General features: G+C 38.9%; 1 protein-coding gene across 2 annotated transcripts in view; it reads left to right on the plus strand.

The window, feature by feature from the left end:
* Window positions 1-1007: 1007 nt before the first annotated feature.
* Window positions 1008-14084, plus strand: part of ADGRL2 (adhesion G protein-coupled receptor L2) — a 538071-nt gene continuing 524994 nt past the window's right edge. For both annotated transcript variants that reach the window (XM_075936335.2, XM_075936334.2), the window contains exon 1: window positions 1008-1361. The gene's annotated coding sequence lies outside the window, so the exon portion shown is untranslated. The remainder of the gene's footprint in view (window positions 1362-14084) is intronic.

Below are 14084 nucleotides of genomic sequence, written 5' to 3' on the forward strand. Positions count from 1 at the left end.
AGAGGAATTTAAAGTTTCATGTGATTGATGTGTCACCCTCAATTGTTTTGCAATATGGCTTTTGCTTGCAAAAGCACCAAAAGTTCATGTGAATTATCTGAAAATCCTGGGACTGAAACTTCAGTCTTGAAATCTCATAAAAAAAAAACTTCCGCAAAGCTTTCTGTTATTGCCTTATTTCTAGACAGAAAGATTAGCCATAAGAATAGCTATTATCACTTCATTAATGATTTTTGGTCCAACTGGTACCTAACACCTATAGTTAGAAGTTCAAAAAATTGTAACTGATGAGTAAAAAAGTTACCTAAATGTATTTGAACCAGAAAAAAAACTTTATTTCAGGTTCATCTTAGTTTTGATGAAGGCTCAAGAGGGTTCCTCACACTTCTCTAATCAGCATAAGTATTTCATGTAAATCAAATTAGGAAAATTTGACAGGTAATGCTTTGTTATTCAAGGTAATAAGAGGGAAGTGGTTGGATGTAGCTTGTTAGAGGCTTTTAATGGGTCTCTTTTGTCTTGATACATTTCAGTAATCTCAAAAATATTGGCTTACACACACAAAGCAATGATACTTTTATCAAAAACAGCTAAGTATATATCAGCATTTTAATGCCCTTTTCTATTCATTCCTTTAAAGTTATCTGATACTCAGTAACTGTATTTTTAAGGTACATGCTAAAATTTGTTTTAATTTGTACAAGCTATTCATTTCAACATGTTTCTGTGTTTAAAATCACTCAGGGAGTTTGACCTGCCTCATTGTGTTACCTGCCTGATTACAACTCATTTGAAGCTTCCAATATAAAACCCCCTGACTTTATGATGACAGAATTATTAAATGTTTATGAAAATCTGATCAAATGGAATATAGAAGTTTGGGGTTGGGGGGGATTCTGTTATTAACCAGTGCTTAGTGACAGCATTTCTTATCTTACAACTGTGACATGAAGAGGGAGCTGTAGCTCTTCTGAGACACAGTTCTGCCTGAACCAGCATATCCAGCCAAGCTTCCCGATTTCTTGTCTTCTTTTTCTCTTTCCTTTTCTCTCTTATTCTCGCTTTCGTTCACTTACTCTCCCATTTTTTGCCACTGTGCCAGATAAATTTAAATGTATCTGTTCAAGTGGAGATAATCCATGCAAATCAGAGGCACTGGCACCTAATGCTCGATTCACAAAGAGAACTCAGCTTCAGGAGGTCATTCGTTCACAGCTGCTCCTCCCATAATATTTTTTCCCTCATTGCAGAACTGCTGCATGTATACAGTGACTGAAAGGACTCAATTTACTACAACTGCAGCCTGGTTTTACTGACAACTTTCTTTAAAGGGGGACTTACCTTCCATCTGTCTTGTAAAGGTAGGAGCCTGATTCTTCTAAAGACATGTAATCCTGTCACTGTGTGCTCATTATAAGGTGCCACTAAAATGATGCATGTTGTTGTCATCAGTAGGTCCTAATATGATGCCAGGTGTCTGATGCTTTTGTTACTTATCTGTATAGGTGCAGTTGTTTAAGTGACTGTTATTCTAATGCTTATTTAGCCAGCTATTTATCTTTTTTACAGTGACAGGTAAGATTTTATCATAGAAACTCTCTAGTCTACAAATGAAATCTTACATTAAGCTTTTCTTTTTTTCCTTTTAAAAAATGTTTTCTGGTGTCTGTTTAAGTTAATGCAGTCCTGTAGTCATCAAGAGAAAAGTCAATATTGTCAGGGGTTTCTGGCCTTGGACTTTGTTAAGGTGTTATCTTTGGAGCAGAACTAACTGTTGAAATGTTTTAAACATAAATAAAAGGGTCACCTTTTACTTTGCACTGTTGTATACAAGGAAACTATAGGCCTGTGGCAAATAGGCCTATCAAGTAAATTTGGGCCACAAGATAAACATATTATTAATAGAATTGCCAGTGGTAGTGGAAGCAATTAAATGTAACTATTATACTTATAAGTGTGTTAATAACTATTTTTTTAAGAAATATTGAACATAAAATGCATGGGTTTTTTTAAATTAACTATTTGGGCATAATTACTATAGAATGTAAAAAAGGGGGGAAGAAATTCAAGTGCTATTTACTCTGTAAAGTTCTGATTCAAAGTGTGTATAACAAGAAATATGAAACTAGCACGTTTGAGAGCATGCTGATTGTATGAAGGCAGACAGTAAGTCTGGCATCACTTCATGAACATTTCTTCGGACTTGCTGGCAGGGTTTCGAGTTACATCTGAAATGTGCTTTTGACAGGACAATTTAGATATATTGAAATACAATAAAATAATTATTCTGAAGAGCAGCACAGTGCAGAAATTACAGCATTAGCAATCTTCCTCTTTAAACTTGTCCTGTAATAAAAGTGCTTTTGTAACCAAAAACTGCTGCAATTTGTAAATTGTAATAATTAGTTTTATATATATTATACATAGAAATATTATAAATATATACTTAGGAGATGCTTAAAAACAGTAATTTTAAAGCTCTAAAACAGATGATAGGTAAGAGGGAAATTTAGTAAAGCAGACTGGACAGAGAATGAACAGAAAGAAAGGAAAGAAAAAAGTTTAAAACCAACAAAAACCTTCACTAGTATCTTAAATAATACTGATGGCATAAATCTTCATTCTTAACATTGAGGATTAGATATTTAGTTAGCAGATGTGAGAAAAATGTATTTGCTATCCACATTAAGTATCCCAGTGCCTAGAATGTCTATCTTTCCTCTTTGATATGCAGTCTGCTTTTGAAAAAAATGCATTCTGATTTTGGAGTACAGTACAAACGAAGGGAGTCTTGTCATTGTTAGCATAAAGAAGACATCTACACAAGTATTACTGTGCAGAGGGCAATCTTTCTTCCTCTGGCATTTGTTAGGTTACTGTACGTAGAATTTAGTTGATAACTATCTTCTGCTGCTTGGCATTTTAGTGATCCTATTGGTATGCAGGCTAGTCAGCTAGGATGGCAACTGACAAAAGAAATATGTTTTATAGCAGTGTGTAATAAAAGCCTTTCACAATGATGTAAGAGGAGTCTGACCTTTCTTTCTTATCCAGTAATTAGAATTGTTGTTAACTATTTTAAGTGCAAGGGTTTTTAAAGTAAATTAAAGTTATTTTTGAAGAACCAGTCTGTGTTTTGAATAGTGCCTTCACAAATTACAAATTTCAGAATCATTTTCAGATATAAACAGAGTGAGAAATTTCTCCATTCTGTTTGCTGTACATACAATACAATTTTGATTTAGAGAAGAAGGAAAGTGTCCAATGCAAATACATTTTGGTTGCCTATACCAAGAGCAAGAGTGATATAGAGAACATTTTTCAGTATTACAAAAAAATAAAATGGGGCAGGGGATTTTAGCTAGGAAAAGTGAATTTCACTAATGAGCTTAGGGATTTTTTTATGGCATTTCTGACCATTATAAAGTTGAGAATTAAAAGGAAATCCCTATGGAATTTGATAATCGGTGATAAATGTCATGAGTCACTACTGGAGATTTGAAAAGAGGACAAAAAGACCTTTCAGAGCAAGAGCATTTTGTAAGTGATTAAAAATGTAACAAAGTTATTTTCAGCTTCCTTTTCTCCTTCAACCAAATGGCCAATGTTTTAATGGTGTAGAAGTGTTTCTTAGTTTTCATAGAGTAGAATGATTGCTTTGATCCTGATTTGTTCAACAGGCTTTCACCTTGAATTCATTAAGACACTGAAATAAATGAAAGGAAAATCAGGCCCTGCATTTTATGTAAGCTTCTGAATTTATCTGCTAGGCCTTTGGGAAACTCTCCAAAGATCTAACCCATATGTTAAGCTTCAAGTTAGTTCATACTGAATAGCCCTCTAAACAAAATTATCAGGGTCCTTTAACACCTAATTTCTGTTTTCCACTGACAATGGTTTCTTCCTCTTTATCTATGAACTTACCCTTCCTATGGTAACTCACTCAAACAACTCTTCAAGATAAGTTACCTTTTACTCCATTTTAGTTTGCCTTGTGACAGAATCTATAGGATTTGATAAACCTTGTAGCTGTATGTAATGCAGTATACCCTCAGCCCGCTCTTTTCTGCAGGTTTTACAGAGGACAGTTAAAAGGATAAATTATCATCTTAAAAGGTTGCTATAGAGGTGTTAATAAATTCCATCCAACTTAAGTGTTCAGTGAGGCCCAAGTTACTTTCACCTTTAACTAAGCTTAGTTGCTGTACTGTGCCTTACAAAAACTATAAGGGTGTGTCTAGACTATGTGGCTCCGTCGATGGAGCCACGTAAACTAGTTTACCCAACAATAGTCAATGAAACGGGGATTTAAATAATCCTAGCTTCATTAAAATAAAAATGGCCATCACGCTGTGCCGACAATCAGCTGATCCGGCACAACGCGGCAGTCTAGACATGGATCGGTCGACAAGGGAAGCCTTTGTTGACCACTCCTGTAAACCTCATTTTACGAGGCATAAGGGAGTGGTCAGCAAAGACTTCCCTTGTCAACTGATCCGCATCTAGACTGCTGTGCTGTGCTGGATCAGCTGTTTGTCAGCACAGCACGGCAGCCATTTTTATTTTAATGAAGCAGGGATTATTTAAATCCCCACTTCATTGACTGTGTCAGGTAAACTAGTTTACATGGCTCCGTCAATGGAGCCATGTACTCTAGACACACCCTATATGTGTAAACACTGTAGGTATGGCTACACAGTGACAATATATCATCCATTATCCCGAAATAGCGTTCTGCGCATCTTAACAGCAAACCCATTATTTTGAAATATATTTGAAATAACAGGCTTCTTAGTCCAACTTCCTGTAAACCTTGTGGCATAAAGATCAAGGAAGATGCTAGAATAGTGATTTATTTCAGAATTAGCACTGAGAGGCTCTTTATCAATGGAGGGAACATATGATGAATCCTGTAAGAAAATGCACAGCAATATAGATTAGTAGGAAAGAAATCTAATTGGCTACAAGTTTATCAAGCATTGAGATGTTGTGGTGACTTGCTACAGTAGCAAAAAAAGAATGTGTGCTCCCCAGGATACCTCATCAATTTACGTATTTGATTATATCATTTTGCAATGGTTGTCATTGCCTTGTACTCCAGAATATAGTGTTGAAATATCATGCTGGAACATTTAGGCCTTTTATCTGCAGAAAGAGCTTACTTATACCTCAAGGGGTTAAAAACTAAATCGTATTTGTAATTGCCTGCCTTGTCCATTGACTACCTTCTCCATTTAAAAAAAAAATTTATTAAGAAAAAAAATGACATCCCTTTGCATTTTGGAATTCTTCAGCGGTGTAAAGTTCCTGGTAATGATTTAATTTAACCTGAGGCTTTATCTGTCTTCTTTTCCTTGAAACGTCATTCAAGTTTTAGTAATAGTTAAAATTATTATGCAAACAACTGTTCTCATCAGAACACAGCATTCTCATGTCATATGCCAGCCTTTGTAATCCCCAGAGGTGTTTCAAGGTGGGCCATTTTTTCCCCCATATGTCTCTCTTTTGGGGAATCTAAATGAAAATGTCCCTAGTTGAAGTGAACCAACAGAGGTTTCAGATAAAGGAAAATAAATGGAGTGGAAATGCATCTTTAAATGGTTAGCCTGTGAAACTTTGAACATAGTTATCTGACATTGTGTCAAAGACTGTTATCTCTAAAGAAGAAATGAGCAAGAGCAGGTCCGTATAGAAAAGCAATTGTTGCTTTACTTCCGTCCATTTATTTGGGTTAGCTTGGACTGTCTCCTACTTTCTTTTCCTCCAAGTGTGCAAAGATTAGTCTTACAAAAGCAGCCAGTAGGAATCTGATTAAAAAGCTATGCTCATTTGACCTCTGGACACAAAATATCTAACATAAACAAAAATCAACGTTAACACATAACCAAGTGCAAGAAATATGCAGAACACGGATGAGTAGCAATTCAAGAATTTTAGAGTAGGGATAAAAAACAAAACAAATGAGACCATTTGTTAGATCAGCTTTTTCTTTCCCTGATCCTCATCAATGTTTCAGACTCTGTAAATTTTAACAATACAAACATGAGGATGAAGCCTCACTGATTTACACCAATGGGATCAAAATGGATCTAAATCAGCTAAGAGACTGTATTTTTAAAGAATAGGGGTTTTTTTTCATTCTTGAGAAATGTGAGTGTTTAATGAGTATATGGTTAGCATATAATTATGAATTCATTTAAATTCTGTATGATACTGCCAAGGATTTTGCAAGAAGATTGCATTTGTCACATATCCATTTAATTTCCATCACTCTATTAATATTGCAACATCTCTTAGATAGTTTCAGAAATATGTGTTGATTTGAATGAATTCTCAAAACTGGACCCTTCAGTAACCAAATGCTTAACTTCTTCTCTTTGCGGCCAGGTTAATAACTACACAAGGATAAAACACCTGAATACATTCAGTTTTCAGTTTCTATTTGTGGAGAAATTCACTACTCTCAATATTATATGCAGTGTTGTTACTATGCCAGTCTCAGGTTATTAGACAGACAAGGAGGGTGAGGTAATATCTTCTGTGGATGAGAGAGACAAGCTCTCTCTCCCTCTCCGTTTCTCTCTGTCTTGTAAGCTTTTCTTCTCACCAGCAGAAGGAGGTCCAATAAAAGATAAAACCTCATCCCTTGTCTCTCTACTACTCTCAATAAACTAAAAGACCCAAAACTTGGACATCTGACTCACCTTTCTACGGGAGCTTGTGTCTCAGAAGCTGTATGCTTTAGCTAAGGGGACAACCAAAGGAGAAAATGCTTGCTAAAGGAAACACAACCACTTAGTAACCTATATAATTTCTATTTCCTGAGCTTTGCACTATGCTGTGTTCTGTGAGTCACGAGAGTCAATAGTGTAATGTTAACTTTGACACTGTGATCTATGACAAAACACATAGGAAGGGAAGAAAGAGGAAAAAAATCAGAATACACTTACTGGAATTACTTTATACTAAGCATTCTTCTTTAGAGGCAAGGTAACATCCTCAAAGGATTCTAGAAGAAGAACATATTAGAGCATTTTTATTAAAACATCGCTGTCCTCACAAAGCCCATTTTTGGTCCCTGCTGAAAAAGCCAGTTGAGTAAACAAAGGCTGCGTCTAGACTGGCAAATTTTTCTGCAAAAGCAATTGCTTTTGCGGAAAAACTTGTCAGCTGTCTACACTGGCTGTTTGAATTTGCGCAAGAACACTGACGATCTATGTAAGATTGTCAGTGTTCTTGCACAAATACTATGCTGCTCCCGTTCAGAAAAAGCCCTCTTACGCAAATGTATTTGCGCAAGAGGGCCAGTGTAGACAGCTAAAAAGTGTTTTGCACAAAAAAGCCCCGATGGCGAAAATGGTGATCAGGGGTTTGTTTCTTGCGCAAAACTGCATCTAGATTACCACGGACACTTTTCTGCAAAAAATGCTTTTGCGCAAAAGCGTCTGTGTCAATCTAGATGCACTTTTCCGCAAACGCTTTTAACGGAAAAACTTTTCCGTTAAAAGCATTTGCGGAAAATCATGTCAGTCTAGAAGTAGCCAAGCTGTTTATGAGAGAGGTTCCGCAGATGTCAGATGTGTGAGTGGAATCATTCCTCATTTCCTTCATACTACAGGTCTGCCCTGCATGTCATTTTTCAGTCACTGCCGTTTTTCTGCTCTGCACTCACTCGCTAATGATACGTCTACACAGTATACATTATTTCAAAATAACTGATGTTATTCTGAAATAACACAGTCCACATCTACATTACAAGCAGTTGTTTCAATATTACGTCAAACTAATGTCGAGGTGGAAGACTTCTTACTCTGACTCCTGTAACCCTCAGTTTAAAAGGAATAAGGGAAGTCAGAAGAAGTGTGCTTTACTTGGACTTCCTGCTGTGTAGACACCTCCAAAAGCTGAAATAAGCTATTTTGACGTAAGCTATGCAATTGACATAACTCAAGTTGCATAGCTTATTTCAACTTTAGCCCTGCTGTGTAGATGCACCCTAAAGGTGCATCTTTTTTCCCTGTCTTTTTTCACTCTGTCCCAAATCTCTCCTACACGCTTACACACACATACAGCATACATATGACTCCTTAACTCTGCATAGGATTCCAATATCTTGTCATATATAACATAAGCACATTGGTTTCATTGCCTTATCAGGCTTCATAGGCAATGAAGTCAGGAACATGCATTCTTTGTACTATGGGACAAATCCTACAGTCATTACTTTTTTTTGGCTAAAAAGCATTTCAGGACTTGGCCCTTGAGAGTTAATACCAAAGTTTACAAATGTGGTCACTGACTGGGGATGACTCCTCTTATTTGGGGGCTCATTTTAAGTACAGATTAACAGAAATTACTGAGTACTCACAACTACAATTGAACTCAGTGTTAGTTGTATGTACTTAATACCTCTGGGTACGTCTACACTACAACGTTAATTCGAACTAACTTAGTTCGAATTAGTTAATTCGAACTAAGCTAATTCGAACTAACGCGTCTAGAACTAAAAACTAGTTCGAATTAGCGTTTTGCTAATTCGAACTAGCAAGTCCACATTGAGTGGACCCTGAACAGGGCTTAAGGATGGCCGGAAGCAGTGCCGGCAGGGCATCAGAGGAGGACTTAGAGCGTGGAGATGCTGTCTGAGGCTAGCCGAGGGCTGCGCTTAAAGGGACCCGACCCCCACCCCGGACAGACAGTTCTAAGAGGTGCCCCGCTTGCAAAGCAGTCCTGGCTTGGAGTGCCCGGAGTACCCACACTGGGCACATCACAGCACTCGGCCATCAGCCCGGCTGCACTTGCCGCAGGCTACCATCTGGGGAGAGGGGGCAATCGGGGGGCTGCAGGAGAGCTTCCACCCCCAGAAGCCCGCAGAGCCAGCCCAGTCCTCCCCATCAGGGGCTCGTGCCCCATTCCTCCCTCACCTCCTTCCACTTACCCTTCCCTAGCCCCCCTTCTTATTGATGTACAAAATAAAGATAACGTTTCTTCCAACATTGACTCTGTCTTTATTGAACAAAACTGGGGGAGACTGGGAAAAGGAAGTGGGAGAGGGGAAGAGAAAGGCTGGGAGAGGGGAGGGCAACTAACATGATCAGGGGTTGGGAACAGGTCCCAGATGAAGAGAGGCTACAGAGATTGGGACTGTTCAGCTTAGAAAAGAGGAGATGGAGGGGGGACAGGATAGAGGTCTCTAAAAGCAGGGGTTGGGTGGAGAGGGTGCATTCAGAAAAGTTCTTCCTGAGTTCCCATAAAGAAGGACTAGAGGACACCAAAGGAAAGGAATGGGTAGCAGGCTTCAAACTAGTAAGAGAAAGTTGTTCTTCACAAAGCAAATAGTTAACCTGTGGAACTCCTTGCTGCAGGAGGCTGTGAAGGCTACAACTAGAACAGAGTTTAAAGAGAAGTGAGATCAAGTCATGGAGGTTGGGTCCATGGAATAGTCTTAGCCAGGGGGTAGGAGTGGTGTCCCTTCCCAAAGTTTGTGGAAGGCTGGAGAGGGATGGCACGAGACAAATGGCTTGGTCACTGTCTTTGGTCCATCCCCTCCAGGGTCCCAAGGGTTGGCCACTGTCAGAAGACAGGCTACTGGGCTAGATGGACCTTTGGTCTGACCCAGGACGGCCATTGTAAGCTCAGGGATCAGGGTCGGGGGTCTCAGTGGACCCCCTTGATTTTCATGCACACCTGCTCCTGGGTGGCTAGGCTGGCAGCTCTCCTGCCCTAGACGGCCACTTTCCTGTGCCTAGTGCGGAGATCGTGGATGAGGTCCACGATGTCCGCACTAGCCCAGGAAGGTGCCCGCCTCTTGCGGTCCCGGGCAAGCTCCCGGGAGCCGCCAGCCTGGTCCCGGGAAGAGTGGGTGGACTGGGGGGCATCGGGTGGGTGGCTCTGTGCCATGCCAGGTGCAGGGTCTGCTGGCTGGGTGCTGGCAGGCTTGCACCTGGCACGGGCACCGTAGCCAGCCCGTGCCCCTTTAAGGGGTCCGGGGCTGGGAAGGGGGCATAGAGTTTCCCTGGTGTTGGCCAGAGTGTCCACCAGGAAAAGCTGGGGAGGGCTAGCCTCCCACTAGTTCGAATTAAGGGGCTACACACCCCTTAATTGGAACTAGTAAGTTCGAACTAGGCTTAATCCTTGTAAAATGAGGTTTTCCTAGTTCGAACTAAGCGCTCCGCTAGTTCGATTCAAATTCGAACTAGCGGAGCGCTAGTGTAGCGGCTATGAATGTTAGTTCGAACTAACGTCCGTTAGTTCGAACTAACATTGTAGTGTAGACATACCCTCAGAGAATCAGGACCATCGTACTTCACTCAAGTTGGGCTCCCAAAATCCATGGCCATCTTTAAAAATTGACTATAAAAGTCTAAATCAGAAATATATCAGAAACTTGAGATGTCATTTTTAGGTGCCTAGTTCCTGATGCGGGTCAGGCAGGAGACTAGACATAGAAACACACACTGAGAACGCCTTAAGATAGTATCATGGGAAAGTGAAAGGTATTATCCCGATACTGGTTGCATATATAGGACACTTTTTACAGTTCCTCACATTTGGTTTTAATTTCTTTTAAAATTATGCTAATAGATTCTGAAAGACTAAACATGGCATTGATTTTCTTGGGGTTTACTCTTTTATTGTTTAGTGTATATGTTCTCCCCAACATTCCTCTCTCCCTTCCCAGCCCCCATTCACTCCTAAAAAGATCCATCTTATATCTTTCCTAAAACCTGTTTAATTTTCAATAAATGATTATAGTAAGTGTGTTTTTAATGTAATGATGTCAGCCAGGATGATAACATGTATTAAGCAGTGCAAACTGCTGATTATCTGTCAGGATAAATCTGTTTATTTCAGAAATGGTAATCTGACATCCCCCTCTTGTTAATCGTGAAAGTACATGCTAATGCCAGGTACTGTTTGGTAGGATTCTGTCAGAGGAATGTGTTCGATAGACTAGTGCTTTGACATTCTATATTTCTAGTTTTGCAAATTTTTTGTATATTCTTTAAAAAAAATAGATGCCAATGTGTGAGCAGAGCAGCTGAGTACAATTTCATTTCAGAGCTCTTCATAGGAAAGAATGACTTGTGAAAAGGGAGAGTAGATAATAGGCTTATGCTGCAGTTCAGAATGTGCTCATGACTGGATTCATTTCTAGTAATGTCACTGCAGCCCATTTGTATTAACCTAGGAGAAAAAAGGAGAAAGAGCAAAAAAGGGGGAAGGAAAGTTGGGTAAGTCCTTTTTTTGCAGGGGGGGGGAGGGTCCTGAAATCACTCTATTCAGTAGCGACAGCAGTTTCTAAATATGTCGTGGACAAAAAAAATGGAGCCTGATGATGCACATTCCATTTTGAGACAAATGGCAATGTGAATCGATCATATACAGCACTTAGAATGTTGTGAATTTGACCCATCTTTTCTGTTGCTGAAAATGAATTTTATGTATTTGAAGTGAAACAAAAACAATGGAATATGGAAGCATAGTTTGCCAAACCTTGCAAAAGGCATTTCTTCTGACTTTACTGCATTTTGATCATTTCATGAACATCATAAAATGCTGAAAAATGTAATAAAAATTTATATTTATATTAACATTTTGGGATTCTAAATAGAAGCTCTGAAAGTCTAAGCAGACTTCAGGCTCTCTATAGCTCTTCCTGCAAACTCATTCTTGTTCTGGCTTGTTCTGGGGTTTTCTTGCTCTGTTTTGTTTTGTTGTTTATTCTCCCTCCCCCACACATACCCTCGATTGGCCCTAATGTAAACATCTCTTTCTCCCAAGAAGATTATGTGCATCTTCATTTTAATTCAGAATTTACATATGTACTTTGCATATTTTTGCATCAGTATGTCTGTTTTAAATTAGATAAAGGTCACTGTCATTCATAATCAAGCAGAAGGTGTATTAAAGGTCAGGATTCAATAAAAAACTGATTAGATGTAGAGGTTTGTTCATATGATTCGGTATATCATTGGATAAGTGGAAATCATGAGTCAACAAATTAACCTCGGTATAATGGATAACTTGCTTCATTAGGATCAGAAATGAGATTCACATATTTTTCCAATAAACTACTTGTTTGTCTCTCTCTGTAATAAGAGGAGATACTTGTGTACAGTGGGTCTTATACCACTGAGTATTTTGATAATATAATTTGGTTTATATGTGACACGAATGACAATTCATATGTTAAAAACTGAAATAAGGTATATATTCGCTTCAAATATATTTCAAATTATATAGATATCAGTGAGATAAATATGATTTGCTACAAAAATTGGAAAGCAAATATAGAATGATTACTTTTTTTTTACATAAGTTTTAGCTTGAGCACTATAGGAAAAATTCAGTGAGCAATTTTGTTAAGTGCAGATATCAGGGAGAGATGAGGATGTTTAGATTAGCAAGTGAGGATGGATTAGGAGGAAGAATGGATTTGTGATTAAAGTAGCCTTGATTCATATTTTGGCTGTGTCACTAATTTGCGGTGTGACTTTGGGCAAGTCTCTTAATCTCTTAGTTTAAGTCTATACCAAGCCAGGCAGGTCAGCTTAAAGTTTGCCATCAAGCTACACAAAATATGTAGTTGGATTCATCTTACCTTAAACCAAGACACCGCAGCCTCTACAATGCAGGAGGCTGACAGAAGCACACATTCCTGTCAGCTTCCCTTACTCTTCACACAATGAGGAGTACACAATGCCTGCAGAGTCTGCCCTCAGCATTTGATTTGGGGGTCTACACTAGACCCACTAAATTGAACACTAGACAATCAACCTCCAGAGGGTCAATCTTCTCCATTGTGTAGACAAGCTCTTACTGACTGCGTCTTGAACTGCAAAATATGGGAAATAATAATACCCCCTTTTCTCACAGGGGAGTTGATTTTTAATATTTGTGAGGTGTTAAGATGACATCATGATGAAGTTTGATACATAGAGCATAGTGTTGTTGGAAAACCTCTACTTTATCATATATTAAACCTATGAAGGACAGATACTTGTTCATAAGACCACATTCCCTATTTCAGAAATATGTGTTGATAAATTGGATTGGACAGACTTAGTGCCCTCTTTCCTCACCCCAGTGTAAGCTTTACTTCTTTGATGTGAACTTTTGCCACTGTTTCAACTTATAACACAGCAAAAGATCAATTTGAAAAACAACATTACAATTAAGACAGCTATACATGTCAAATGTTTCAGGCATCATATAATTCTTTAAGCTTTCTTCATGTCTGTAGAGAATAAATATCAGGTTACTACTTGTACTCTTTTTTTCATGGGCATATTTGACTATGAAACCCTACATTTGAAGGAAAATTAGACTTGCCTGTTAGTAGTCTAAATTTACACCCTTTGGTTTTTGAGTAACATGTAGGTCAGCTTTCCTCTGTAAATATACTGTAAATATACTGCGGGCTGCCCATAATTAAAACTGGAAGCATCACAATTTATGCTGATCATTGTCTGTTGTTCACACACCTTATTTTCTCCCTGATTTTAATGTGGAGTCAGGAATTTGCATTGATACACCTCTAGGATACATCTAGACTGGCATGATTTTCCGCAAAGGCTTTTAACGGAAAAATTTTTCCGTTAAAAGCATTTGCAGAAAGAACGTCTAGATTGGCACGGACGCTTTTGCGCAAAAGCACTTTTTGCGGAAAAGCGTCCGTACCAATCTAGACGCGGTTTTGTGCAAGAAAGCCCCGATCACCATTTTCGCCATCGGAGCTTTTTTGCACCAAACACTTTGTAGCTGTCTACACTGGCCCTCTTGCGCAAAAGCATTTGAGGAAGAGGGCTTTTTCCCGAGCAGGAGCAGCATAGTATTGGTGCAAGAACACTGACAATCTTACATTAGATCGTCAGTGTTCTTGCAGAAATTCAAGTGGCTAGTGTAGACAGCAGTCCTAATGTTTCTTAGGATATCCTTGGAGTTTCTAATGTTAGGCCTGGCCTTAAAGCAAGGCAGTTGCCTTGGGCCCAATACCTTCAGAGCCTCATGCTCCCCAATACCTGCCTGCTAGGCCACTTGATTGCTGCCCTGTTTGGGAGCCGACTGGCCGAGCAGCCCAG

This window comes from Pelodiscus sinensis, chromosome 9, assembly GCF_052426305.1.
Source record: "Pelodiscus sinensis isolate ZL-2025 chromosome 9, ASM5242630v1, whole genome shotgun sequence".
NCBI lineage: Eukaryota > Metazoa > Chordata > Testudines > Trionychidae > Pelodiscus > Pelodiscus sinensis.